This window comes from Helianthus annuus, chromosome 2, assembly GCF_002127325.2.
Source record: "Helianthus annuus cultivar XRQ/B chromosome 2, HanXRQr2.0-SUNRISE, whole genome shotgun sequence".
Lineage (NCBI taxonomy): Eukaryota > Viridiplantae > Streptophyta > Magnoliopsida > Asterales > Asteraceae > Helianthus > Helianthus annuus.
Window position 1 is genome coordinate 33,258,808 of NC_035434.2, and position 14,082 is coordinate 33,272,889.

General features: G+C 39.0%; 1 non-coding gene across 1 annotated transcript; it reads right to left on the minus strand.

Moving 5' to 3' along the window:
- Positions 1-4,517: 4,517 nt before the first annotated feature.
- On the minus strand, positions 4,518-4,624 carry LOC118490038. The gene has a single exon (XR_004888046.1). It is a non-coding gene; the product is annotated as a small nucleolar RNA R71 (small nucleolar RNA).
- Between the last annotated feature and the right edge of the window lie 9,458 nt (positions 4,625-14,082).

A 14,082-nucleotide genomic window follows, 5' to 3' on the forward strand; every position in this document is an offset into this window, starting at 1 on the left:
GATCTATTTAGGTAAGGTTTTCCTTCAACTTTTGAAAGCATTTTGTATCAGCGTATTGGAACAAAATAGAAACTTGAAAGCATTTAGTATAATTATTTAGAATGTTTTTGAAGTTGAAATAATGAACCGGGAGTTTTGAGGTCTTCAGAAAAAAAATGTTAAAGAGGCGATCTGTTGTTTAAAAGCACCATTCGATCTAGAAGTGGATGTAAAAAACATTTGTTTAATGACACTTCAGTAATTTGTTGCCTCTGATCTGAAAATGGATGTAATGCACCTATGTATATAATAGTTTAGTTTGTAGCATTAGCCAATAACGTGAGCTTCTAGAACGCTTCTCATGACATTAGGTTTATAAACCTTATAATTAAGTCGTAAATTGAAGGCTTGAAAATTTTATAAATTGAATTATTTATTTCCAATACCAAACAGAAAGTGAATATAATTTTGACCACCAGAAGTTGGTCTTACTCCCCAAAACCCGCTATGAATGGCTTCATTTATGACTACATCATTTTAAGACTGTCAGTGAATATAATTTTGCCTTGTTCCGCATTACCTCTAAGTTAAATTATGTGGTGAAAAAATAACCGATGAAGACATGCTTGAAAAAACATTCTCAACGCTCCATGCCTCAAACATGCTCCTGTCGCAGCAATACCGGGAACGTAAATTTACTAAATATTCTGAATTGATTTCATGTCTTCTTGTCGCAGAGCAAAACAACAAGCTCCTACTATAAAACCATCAATCGAGACCCGCCGGTGCAAGCCCATTCCCTGAAGCGAATGTGGCCAATTATCAAAGTGGACGAGGTAGAGGTAGAGGCCACGGCCCCAGCAAAGGTCGTGGTCTTGGTCGAGGACGAGGATATACATGGCATCGAGAGTCCCAGAACACTAAAAATAGCGGTGGTGAATCGAGTCGACACAATACGGGGCGACTGATATACGTTAAATTATACATGTTTTTATACCCCAAAACACTTCCGTTTTAAGTGTTTTTTATCGAAACCGCGATGTTTCGGTACCAAATTCGGTACTTTTATATTTTCAGGTCTTAAACAGAGCACAAAAGAAAAATCTGATGAAAACGGACAAATTCTGATGCATTTCTGATAAAGAGAAGAAAATTCTGATCTGCCAGGTCTCGCATGATCGTGCGAGATAACGGCACTACCGTGCTGATTGCTTGATCTCGGAAAGCACTGCCAGTGCAACTGCCAGTGCCAATCTGTTCCCGGGCCGCATGACCGTGCCACTGCCAAATCAAGCTTTCTGATCAACATTCTGGTGACATCGCACTAACGTGCAACCAACGGCATGACTGTGCCGATCTGATGACCAGGCAACTTGTCCACTAGTCCAGTTGGCTGACCTCTAATCGGGCAAAATGACGTCACCGACAACACCTATCGCACAACCGTGCGACCATCGGCACGACCGTGCCGATCATAAAATCTTCTGTAAATAGCAGCATTCGCTACTGGTTCAAATGTTGGGTTTTTCTCCCTGTTTCTGGGCGATTTCTGGGTTCCGAAGCAGTTCTAATCCGACCCATTTGAAGCTTAAAGATCGAATGGAAGCATAGCCGATCCAATCCATCAATTCCTTGCTTGTTTATGGTTCGATTCCTTGTTCTTGAACATGTATTCTGATCATTTTGCAAGTTATGAGCTGATGTTAGTTTATGTTTAATGTAGTTTATGTAATAGTAGTAATGAACTTGTTTCTTGAATAATCTTTATGTTGTAATCTTGTTTGTATGAAACTTAAGTACTTTTTCATGTTTGAATCTTCATGATTATATAATGAACGTTTCATTGATGTTGAGTTCCTGATTATGTTTGATTATCTTAGATAATGAATCTGTGGTTAGTGGGATGGTAACTATTTCTTGATTAATCACTTGTTTGTAAACTTGTTTACACCATGAGACTCGAGAGGGGTATTGGTTTTATCTAAGATATATCTTATTTTGATTAGGAATGCTTTCTTGCACGTAAGGGTTCTAACGAATTATATGGTGTTGATTACATGTTCTTGCATGCAGTTTATGATCCTTGTTTAGTAGTTTTGGTCTAAAATTGCTAACATGGTAGATTTGTATTCAAGACTTGTGAAGGTGAAATATGTTGTTATATGATCTACTTAAGTGAGGTTAGAAAACTCCTAGCAGATGACTAATCTATCTTTAAAGGTTCACATGAATAAATATCAATAGCTCGCTAAAGAATGAATTTAGGTGGTTAATGTGTGTTTATCGCGTTAACTTTCCGAAGAATCATCATGTTAGAAAACTCCTAGTGGATGACTAACTGTCTTGAAATTGGAAAATTGATTAAGTGCTTTTGTGACATATGTGATATAGATAACATGTTTAGGATGTTTGTGAAACAAGATAATAGTATATTTATGTTTTAGATATAATTTAGATAACTTAGTTAAACAACCATTCACTTATCCTTTTATCTGGTAGTCTGATGACAAAGATTTAGTACTTAATAACGCCCGTGTTCCATGGATCGATATCTGGTTCTTACCAATACTTTGCTACATATATTACGGGATACACTTGTCCTTTGTTGTGTGTGTTTTAATGTTAAGGTATAAACCATTTTTATAAATAAATAAAACACATTTTGCTGAGCGCGAAAGTACTGTAAATAAATGTGTATAGCCGCGCTCACGTCAAGTTTTTGGCGTCGTTGCCGGGGACTACGGCGAATTTATGGAACAATCCGAGTTATTATTTTACCGGTGTACAAACTGTGAATACTTGTGAATACTTGTACATTTTTGTATTTATTTGTTTTCTTATTTACTAACTTGTTAATATTTAACTGTTTGACTAACTTTTCTTTTTCTGTTTTACTAACCAACTAACTAACCACTAACCATACTAACATACTAACTTTTTATTTTATTGTTCGACTAACATTTTTCATTTATTTATTTAATTCAGTTAAGTGTTTGGAATCGAACAATTTATTCATTTATTTCATTTATTCAGCATTTCATTTATTTATTTATTTCAGTTATTTCAATTTAGTTATTTCATTTATTTATATTTAACTGTTTGACTAACTTTTCTTTTTCTGTTTTACTAACCAACTAACTAACTAACCACTAACCATACTAACATACTAACTTTTTATTTTATTGTTCGACTAACATTTTTCATTTATTTATTTAATTCAGTTAAGTGTTTGGAATCGAACAATTTATTCATTTATTTCATTTATTCAGCATTTCATTTATTTATTTATTTCAGTTATTTCAATTTAGTTATTTCATTTATTTCAATTCAGTCATTTCATTCCTGTTTATATTTATATTTATGCCCGTGTTCGTACGTCGAACCGCTTATATTTACCTATTTCTTGTCTGCATTTACTTACCTTTATTTATTTACGTTCATTCAATTATTTATTCATTTCTGGCCATTTATTTATTTAAAATTAACAGCCTGTTTATTTCATACACATTTATTCATTTATTTACTTGTTCGGAATCGAGCAACTTGTTTAAATTGTTTATTTATTTACTCCACAAAAACAAAACATACCTTTCTGATAAAACCATCAGATTCTGATAAATTCTGATGAATTTATAAGGTTTTCTAATGGATTCTAATAAACCCATTAGACTTTCTAAAACATAACTTTCATTTCTGATGAATTTACCAGATTTTCTGGTAATTCTGATGGATTTATCAGAAATTCTGATGAAAAGAAATTTTCATCAGATTTTTATCAGATCTTATCAGATTTTCTGATATATAAAAAAAATTCGGATGTAAATAAGTAAATAAACTAGTAAATATGGTAAATAGTTTTGTATAATAAGTTGTATATATATGTATATTATATAATAATATTATTACTTATGTTTATATTGCTAATATTATTATGTTCTTCTTTTTTCTATATAATGCCTTCCTTATTTCTTTCAGGTTAATGTCCACGACCCCTGCACCCGCTGATGCTGAGCTAGCCAACGAACCAGAAAATAACTTAAGAAGAAGTAGGCGGCTTCCGAAAGATCACGTGTTGTTTCACAAAGGATTGCGGCTGCAATCGACGAACCAGTGATACTCTTTGACAGCGAAAGTTCAGAGGACGACAGAGGAAGCATTATGGCAGAAGACGACCAACCTTTGAATGAAACCGGCCGTCCAGGAGGAGAGGGCTTGCTACCGAGCATCGCCCGACCTACAATAGCGGCACCGAGTTTTGAAATTAAATCTAGTATAATTAACATGTTACAAAATTTTGTGCAATTTAATGGGAAGGATCACGAAGATCCAGGTCGACACATCGCATCATTTCTCGAAGTGTGCTCGACATTCAAAATTAAAGACGTTTCTGAAGACGCAATTCGTTTGCGACTCTTTCCATTTTTTTTGCGAGACAAAGGCCGATCTTGGCTTTTATCACTTCCAGCAGGGTCCATCAAGACTTGGAACAAGATGGCAGATCTTTTTATGCAAAAATATTCCGTTCGGAAAAGACAACTAAGCTTAAAAACCGTATTATGACATTCAAACAGGACGAAGGAGAATCTCTACATGCAGCTTGGGAGAGGTTCAAAGATCTTCTGATCGATGTTCGACATCATGGGTTGTCCAAAAGGCAACTTGTGTTGAACTTCTACCAAGGACTCAACTACGACTCACAAGAACGTTTAGATATATATGCAGGATACGATCTTGGAAGAAAAACACCCAATGAAGCCTACACAATTATAGAAAAAGCTACCTTGAAGTCGAGTTCTTGTCAAGGTGGAGTGCGAAATAAAGCATCATCTATTCCTGGAGTTCATCAAGTGGATATGTATACAGTTCTTGCAGCACAGATTGGAGCTTTGGCAGCAAGGTTTGATCAAGCTCAAAACGTTTCGCAGATACAATCATCATGTGAGCAGTGTGGAGTGTCACACGAGCCAGGTACATGTGAGCAGGGTGTTATGTTTACAGGCCACAAAGAGGTGGACTATTTAGGCAATCAAATTAGGCCCCAAAATAACCCCTATAGCAACACGTACAATCTGGGATGGAGGAATCACCCAAACGTTGGGTGGAAATCTAATTCTAATAACCAAAACCCACTCGGATATGCTCACCGCGCTCCCGTGCCACAACAGCCTCAGGGGCAATCCTTTCAGCCCCAGGGGCAATCTTTTCAGCCATTAGGGCAAACCTTTCAACCACGTTACAATAATTTAGGTCCAGGAGGCACTTCCCAGCCACAAGCCTCTCAAAACAATTCAAAATTAGAGGAGATGATGGCACAACTGTTAAACAACTCTAACAATGCCAATCAAATATTGAGAACGATACCAGCAGCATGAGGGGAAATACGGAGTCAGAAGGCTTCAATACAAACCATTGAGAATCAAGTCGGCCAATTGGCCAAGATGTTATCTGAAAGACCCCAAGGTAGTCTTCCAGGTAACACAGAACCAAACCCAAGAGGGCACGTTAATGCAATAATGCCGAGGAGTGGTAAAACCACGGGACCTGACAAATCAGACTCACCACCAATCAATGAGACGGTCCAAACTGACGCTTCGGACAATGTGCACGCTAAGCGAGCCCCAGTAAGTACAGCACAGCCCAGGAGCAAGTTTCAGATTACATTCCTCCAGTTCCATATTCGAGTAGACTGAAGAAGCAGAAGAACGATGAACAACATGGTAAGTTTTTAGAGATGTTTAAACAATTACACATAAACATACCATTTGTTGAGGCGTTAGCTCAAATGCCTAAATACGCAAAGTTCTTAAATGACATCCTCACAAACAAGCAGAAACTTGAAAGCTTGTCTTGTGTGTTGATGAATGAAAACTATTCAGCCCTTCTCCAAAACCGTCTACCAGAAAAGATGGGAGATCCGGGCAGTTTTACTCTTCCCTGTCTCATTGGCAGCATAACTGTCAATCGCGCATTAGCTGACTTAGGAGCTAGCATAAACCTTATGCCATATAAGGTCTTTGCTAAATTAGATCTGGGTGAACCTTCACCCACTAGAATGAGTATTCGACTTGCAGATCGTTCAATCAAGTATCCACGTGGATTCATTGAAAACATGCTTGTTAAAATCGATAAATTTGTTTTTCCCGTGGATTTTGTTATTCTTGACATGGACAAAGATTCGAAAGTGCCATTAATACTTGGACACCTGTTCCTCAATACTGCGAGGACGATTGTTGATGTGGCAGCTGGCCAAATCACGCTCCGAGTAAATGACGAGCACGTGACTTTTGATATTAAAAGATCAATGCAACATCCGCAGGGTCACGATGACATGCTTTACTATGTCGACATTGTCGATACTTATGTAAGCTCTCATTTCCAAGGCACGATTGAAGAAATTGACACGGACACACATCTGTTGTGTGGGAACCTAGATGGCATTTCGCAGGAGGGCCACGAAACTGAGCATCCGGTTTGCCAAATCGGTGATGATGTTTCCCAAAGTCCAGATCAATTTGTGGAGATTGACTGTAAAGTTGAAGAAAAGTCAAAACCTTCGGTTGAAGATCCACCATCTTTGGAATTAAAAGAACTCCCACCGCATCTCGAGTATGCATTTCTAGACGAGAAGTGTCACTTGCCAATCTTCATTTCAGCATCTTTAGCAAAAGAGGAAAAGAGACAGCTTCTCGAAGTTCTAAAGCTCCACAAGAAAGCCATGGCGTGGAAGATTATGGATATCAAAGGCATTAATCCATCTTTTTGTACTCATAAGATTCTAATGAAAGACGATTACAAGCCTAGTGCATAGCATCAAAGGCGTTTGAATCCAAATATTCAAGACGTGGGGAAGAAAGAAGTAATTAAATTGTTAGATGCAGGGCTGATTTATCCTATATCTGATTCTGTTTGGGTAAGTCTAGTGCAAGTAGTACCCAAGAAAGGTGGTATTACTGTAGTTCCAAACGATAGGAATGAACTTATTCCTACCCGTACCGTCACCGGATGGCGAGTTTGCATTGACTACCGTAAACTCAACGATGCCACCCGTAAGGACCACTTCCCGCTTCCATTCATCGACCAGATGTTGGAACGTCTGTCGGGGAAGTCATTTTTCTGTTTTCTGGATGGGTTCTCTAGATACTTTCAAATTCCTATCGCTCCTGAAGACCAGGAAAAGACTACTTTCACATATCCTTTCGGCACATTCGCCTTCCGGCGTATGCCTTTTGGGCTGTGTAATGCACCAGCCACATTTCAGCGCTGCATTGTAGCCATTTTCCATGACATGATTGAAGACTCCATGGAAGTATTCATGGATGATTTCTCTGTGTTCGGGAGTTCTTTAAGTCAATGTCTTGGGAATCTGAAAAGAATGTTAATGAGATGTGAGGAAACTAATCTTGTGCTTAACTGGGAGAAGTGCCACTTCATGGTGAAGGAATGGGTAGTTCTCGGGCACAAAATCTCTGAAGCCGGGTTGGAAGTTGATCCAGCAAAAGTGGATATCATTTCTAAACTTCCTCCCCTACCTCGGTCAGAGCAATTAGAAGTTTCTTGGGTCATGCAGGATTCTATAGGCGATTCATAAAAGACTTTTCAAAAATCGCAAGACCTATGACCCGTTTATTAGAAAAACATGATCCATTTGTATTTTCAGACGAATCCATGAAGGCGTTCAAACAGCTGAAGCAGAGGCTTATTGAAGCCCCTATTCTGGTTGCACCAGATTGGGCATTGCCATTTGAGATAATGTGCGGCGCCAGTGATTTTGCAATAGGAGCAGTCTTAGGACAGCGAAGGGAGAAACATTTTCATCCTATTTACTATGCCAGCAAAACTCTACACGATGCTCAGGAGAATTACACGACTTCAGAGAAAGAGCTTTTGGCAGTAGTATATGCTTTTGACAAATTCAAGTCGTACCTTGTGTTGTCCAAAACAATTGTGTATACGGATCATGCAGCAATCAAATACCTTTTTAGCAAACAGGACGCAAAACCGCGTCTTATCAGATGGATCTTGTTACTACAAGAATTTGACATTGAGATCCAGGACAAAAAGGGAGCTTTAAATGTTGCAGCCGACCATCTCTCGAGACTTGAGCATGGTAATTTAGAAAATTCGCTGGAGGAACCAATAAATGACAATTTCCCCCACGAATTTCTTTTAAGTATCGAGATGAATAACGAATCACCTTGGTTCGCCGACTTCGCAAACTACCCCGCATGTGGAATCCTTATCAAAGGGTTATCATATCAGCAAAAGAGGAAGTTCTTTGCGGATTTAAAATATTATTTTTGGGACGAACCATACTTGTTTAGAGTCGGAGCCGATCAGGTGATCCGAAGATGTGTATTTGGAGAAGAGGCAGCTAGCATTCTGCGTCACTGTCACGAAGGGCCCACCGGAGGTCATCATGGAGCAAATTACACAGCAAAGAAAGTGTTAGACTCTGGGTTTTACTGGCCCACCATCTTTCGTGACGCGCACCAATGGGTTAGAGTGTGTGATGCTTGCCAAAGGGCAACGAATATCTTCGCGCACAATCAAATGCCTCAACATCCAATGCAAGTCTGTGAAGTCTTTGATATATGGGGTATCGACTTCACGGGTCCATTTCCAGCCTCACGAGGTAACAAATACATCCTAGTTGCTGTAGACTATGTCTCAAAATGGGCCGAAGCTCAAGCTTTGCCTAAAAATGATGCTAGGGTGGTTGTGAGGTTCTTAAAAAGTTTGTTTTCCCGATTTGGTGCTCCAAAAGCACTAATCAGTGACCGAGGAACGCATTTCTGTAATGCGCAGTTAGAACGAGCATTGTCCCGTTATGGTGTTCATCATAGATTGGCTACACCATGTCATCCTCAAACGAGCGGGCAAGTAGAGGTCACGAATCGAGGTTTGAAAATAATCCTTGAGTGGTCCATTAATAACAACCGCAAGGATTGGTCAGACAAGTTAGATGACGCTCTGTGGGCTTTTAGAACAGCATTCAAGACCCCTATCGTGACCACACCCTTTAGGTTGGTTTATGGAAAAGCCTGTCATCTACCTGTCGAGCTAGAACACAAGGCATTTTGGGCCTTGAAAACGGCAAATATGGATTTGAAAAGAGGAGGTGAAGCCCGTTTTCTGCAAATCCACGAGCTCGGGGAGCTAGGGAGTCATGCCTATGAGAGTTCTAGCAGATACAAGGAGCGAGTCAAGAGATTTCATGACAAGAGGTTGAGAGACCGTAAGGATTTCCGCGTTGAGGATCTTGTCTTGTTGTACTCTTCACGACTGTGTTTATTCCCCGGGAAGTTGAGATCCCGATGGACGGGTCCATATACGGTCAAAGAAGTATTTCCATACGGGGCCGTCGTCATCGAAAACTTAAGCGGGGAACCATTCTAAGTCAACGGTCATAGACTCAAAAGTTACATCAACGGACCGGTTGACTCGGTGGAGGAAATTCTCGAACTCCACGCCCCGCACGTTTAAAACAAGTGTGGGGAAAATGAGTCTAGCTATCGACTCGCTGACAAATTTAACGAGCATGTTTTCACACGCTAAGGGTAATTTTGTATATATTAGTTTGTATTATTTATATCTTAGTTCGTTAATTTTTCAGTTTTAAACGTAGGTACATACTAGCTTGATCCATAACTTTTGGAATTTTGAAGTTGATTTATTAATAAAATAAACAAAATATTGCAAAAATGGGAAAATTTGGTGAAAATACGAAGTTAAACACTTACTGTTAAAAAAGACCCAGGTGCTGCACGGCAGTGCCAAATCGGCACGGTCATGCACTTCGTAATCAGACCAACTCAGAACTCGTGCACCAGACAGTCATCGGCTAGCACTACCGTGCGATCTACTGCACTATCGTGCAACTCTGCACTGCCAGCTACATGACCGTGCGAGTAAAAAACTGAACTATAAAAACAGGGTATAAAAACGAATTTTCAGTAAAAACCTATCACTTTTTCGAAACCCTAGCAGCCGCACGGGAGTTCCAGGTCGCCCACACCTAAAAATCAACCAATTTTTGCTTAGACTTCATTCCAATCATCTTCCAATGTATGTTTCCTATTAGTTTTGTAGATTTAACTTAGTTTCTGATGTAGATCTGAGGTTTGAATCAAGAAATTTGGGGGTTTTCTTCATAAAAGTCAATTAACCCCTTGTTCTTAAGTGTTTGGTGCTAGATCGGTAGTTCTGGTCCTTGATTTAAAGTTTATTCACTTATTACAAGTTAAAATGTGAATTATAAAGGTTTAAATTTGTGAATAAAGTTGTTTTCTGATGAATTTCTCTGTCGCACGGTCATACAGTTGAAACGGCATGGCAGTACCGATCGGAAATCAACATCAGATCAGTAAATCAGAATTGCGATACCGACTCGCACGGCAGTGCGGGACCAATTACCGGAAATAAACCAGACACCAATCTCGGATTGGCACGTTAGTGCGACTAGCCGCACGACCGTGCGGATGCTGAAACGACAACAGAATGTCGTAAACAGCCTGTTCCGGTGGCTGCACTTAAAATTTTAGATTCTGCTCTTATTTTGTTATATTCCTATATACAGATGAACCACAGATTCCTCAAGTTTAGCGAAAACAAAACGAAAGAACGACCCTGTATTTCCAGATTAGAAGCATTATGGAATCGACGGGGATAAATCGGTGAACCGAGAGGGATCAACTGGGGCACTCTAACAGCCCTAAACCAAGAAGAGAGGCTATCCAATATGATTTCGTATCCGATGTCAAGGTTGTTGAACATTGCACGAACCGTATATCTAGAGCTTACATTGGAATTTTTCGCTTCATACACTTATGACAAACCAAAAAGCGAAAATCTAGACTTTAAGAATAAGGAGACGATACAATTCAGATTGGGAAAGAAATGGCATAAGTGGTCAGTCGCTAGACTGGGAAGAAGGCTAGGAATATATTCAGCTGAAGACATAGATTCAGACCTTTTCAACAATATCTACAAATTTGATAATGACCACCACCGAGCAAACTTTTGGGCAGAAGTGGCCGATGGACCACCCTATGAGGCTAGAAAGGCTAAAGCATCAAGACTATGAGACCCGCTAATTACGGTCATTCATCAGGTCATGAGTCACACCATTTGTGGACACATGGACAGTGCAGGAAGCTGTCCCACTCCGGATCTTCTTTTCTTATATTCTATAGTGAATGGAGTGCACGTCAACCTCGCAGCTAGAATGGCTGAATTTTTCTTGAACAGTGCAGGGAGAACTACAAGCAGTGAGATTCATGGTTGTGAATATGTGACTCAGTTGGCGCACAACTTGGGTATTCTGACGGACGAGGTAGTCAGTGGTCTCATAATGGTTCATGCAGGAGGAGACGTAGATATGAGATCTTTGAGAGCAATGGGTCTGGTAGTGGATACAGACAATGGCCCGAGACTAAGGGGTTTAAATGGAGAGATATGGGATCCGCTACTAGCACAGGACGAAGAGGTCAACATGGAGGAGCATGAGGTATTAGAGCCGCCAACACACAACCCACCGCCACACGATCAGCCACAGCACGAAGAGCGGCAGCACCAGTATCAGTATCCGCCAGGTATACCTTCTTATCCCGAGTTGTACCAGCAGTTTCAGCATATGTAGGTTACTCAGGACACGATGAGAGCCACCCAGGAGACTATGCGGCAACTCAAGACACCATGAGGGAGGAGATGTATGCAGGTTTTTCCTACATCTTCGGAGGGCTCAAAGCGTTTATCCAAGCCACTTCGATAACCCTCCACGGTTTCCATTTGGAAACCCAGGTAACTATGGGGCGGGTTCATCTGGAACACGCCACCATGATAATGATGAGGAGTAGGAGGAAGTGAAGAGGAACACTCAGAAATTGATGTTTTATCGTATTCCTATTTTAGTACTTTATTTTATTGGGGATTTTTAAAACTTTATGTCTGTTTTTAAAAAGTTTAAGTAGTGTGTTTGCTTTGTTTGAATAAATGGATTTGGTTTGGATATCTAACATTTTGATCAATGGTAGTGTTGACTGTTTTAGCAAGTGACATACTTGGCAGATTTGTAAAAAAATGCACACAGAGTTGAGACGACTTCAATCAAAGTCTACTCAAACAAGTCAACTCCAACTCTGAAGGAGTACCTCTTTCCCTTTTCAAATTATTAGTTTAGCTCTTCATAACTGCTTAACTAATATGTATTTCACATTGGGGACAATGTGAAGTTCAAGCGTGGGGAGGGGTTTAAAAGGTTTTAAACTTTGTTTGTCCTTAATTGTTCTCATTTCTGTACATATTTTCGAAAATAAAAACAAAAATGGTCAATTGTGTTCTTTAGAAAGCATCAAATTTAATAAAAACCGACAAGCCAAATTGATTTTTGAAAAAGATAACTAAAAAGTGTTATAAAACAAAAAGAAATACTTGCATGTTTATCTTTATATTTATACCCATTCCTTCTGTTTACGTGAGCATATTTTTGAGCCTTTACAACTTTCTTGTCAAATGCTTCTTTGTTTTAGCGGAAAAATGAGTGAGTCGGATGTTTTATGTAAATTAGAACTTGTCATTTGAATACTTTTCAAAATCATGAATATGTGAAATTACATAGAAATGATTGAGACACTTAGGATACCCTTTCATTAGCCTTTTTCTTTGTTTATATCCCGCACCCAACATTATCCATTAGTTCGCCATGTTGAGCCTATTTTCCCGTATTTTTCTTAATTTTACCCAAATATTAAAGCCTACTTAAACTAGATATAAACCTTTTTCGTATTTACCCTTTTCGTCAAAATTCGGCCATAACTTTTTAGATTGATGTAAATCCTTAGTAAAGTACTTTTTCAAAAAAAAAAAAAAAAAACACCGTTTGTCAAAACTCTCTAAGGAAATTATGGAAAAACTATCAAGAAAGAAAATAAAGAGTGGAAGTGTAAAAAGAATAAACTCTGAACACATACACAAGTAAATCAAACGTAGAATCATTGTTTAAATCTTTGAAGATGACTTTTTGAAAACCAATTTAACCACCAAACAAATTAGTATCTTTGTAAATATTCAGATTTGATTTCGTGTTTTATTTTAAGTTTGCTTGAGGACAAGCAAAGTTCAAGCGTGGGGATGTTTGATATACGTTAAATTATACATGTTTTTATACCCCAAAAAACTTCCGTTTTAAGCGTTTTTGACCGAAACCGTGACGTTTAGGTAACAAATTCGATACTTTTATATTTTCAGGTCTTAAACAGAGCACAAAAGAAAAATCTGATGAAAACGGACAAATTCTGATGCATTTCTGATAAAAAGAACAAAATTCTGATCTGCCAGGTCTCGCACGACCGTGCGAGATGACGGCACTACCGTGCCGATTACTTGATCTCGGAAAGCACTTCCAGTGCAATTGCCAGTGCCAATCTGTTCCCGGGCCGCATGACCGTGCCACCCGCCGCATGACCGTGCCATTGCCGAATCAAGCTTTCTGATCAACTTTCTGGTGACATCGCACTACCGTGCAACCAACGGCATGACCGTGCCGATCTGACGACCAGGCAACTTGTCCACTAGTCCACTTGGCTGACCTCGAATCAGGCAAAATGACGTCACAGACAACACCTGTCGCACGATCGTGCGACCATCGGCACGACCGTGCCGATCATAAAATCTTCTATAAATAGCAGCATTCGCTACTGGTTCAAATGTTGGGTTTTTCTCCATGTTTCTAGGCGATTTCTGGGTTACGAAGCAGTCCTGATCAAACCCATTTGATGCTTAAAGATCTAATGGAAGCATAACCGATCCAACCCATCAATTCCTTGCTTGTTTATGGTTCAATTCCTTGTTCTTGAACATGTATTCTGATCATTTTGCAAGTTATGAGCTGATGTTAGTTTATGTTTAATGTAGTTTATGTAATAGTAGTAATGAACTTGTTTCTTGAATAATCTTTATGTTGTAATCTTGTTTGTATGAAACTTTAGTACTTCTTCATGTTTGAATCTTCATGATTATATAATGAACGTTTCATTGATGTTGAGTTCCTGATTATGTTTGATTATCTTAGATAATGAATCTGTGGTTAGTGGGATGGTAACTATT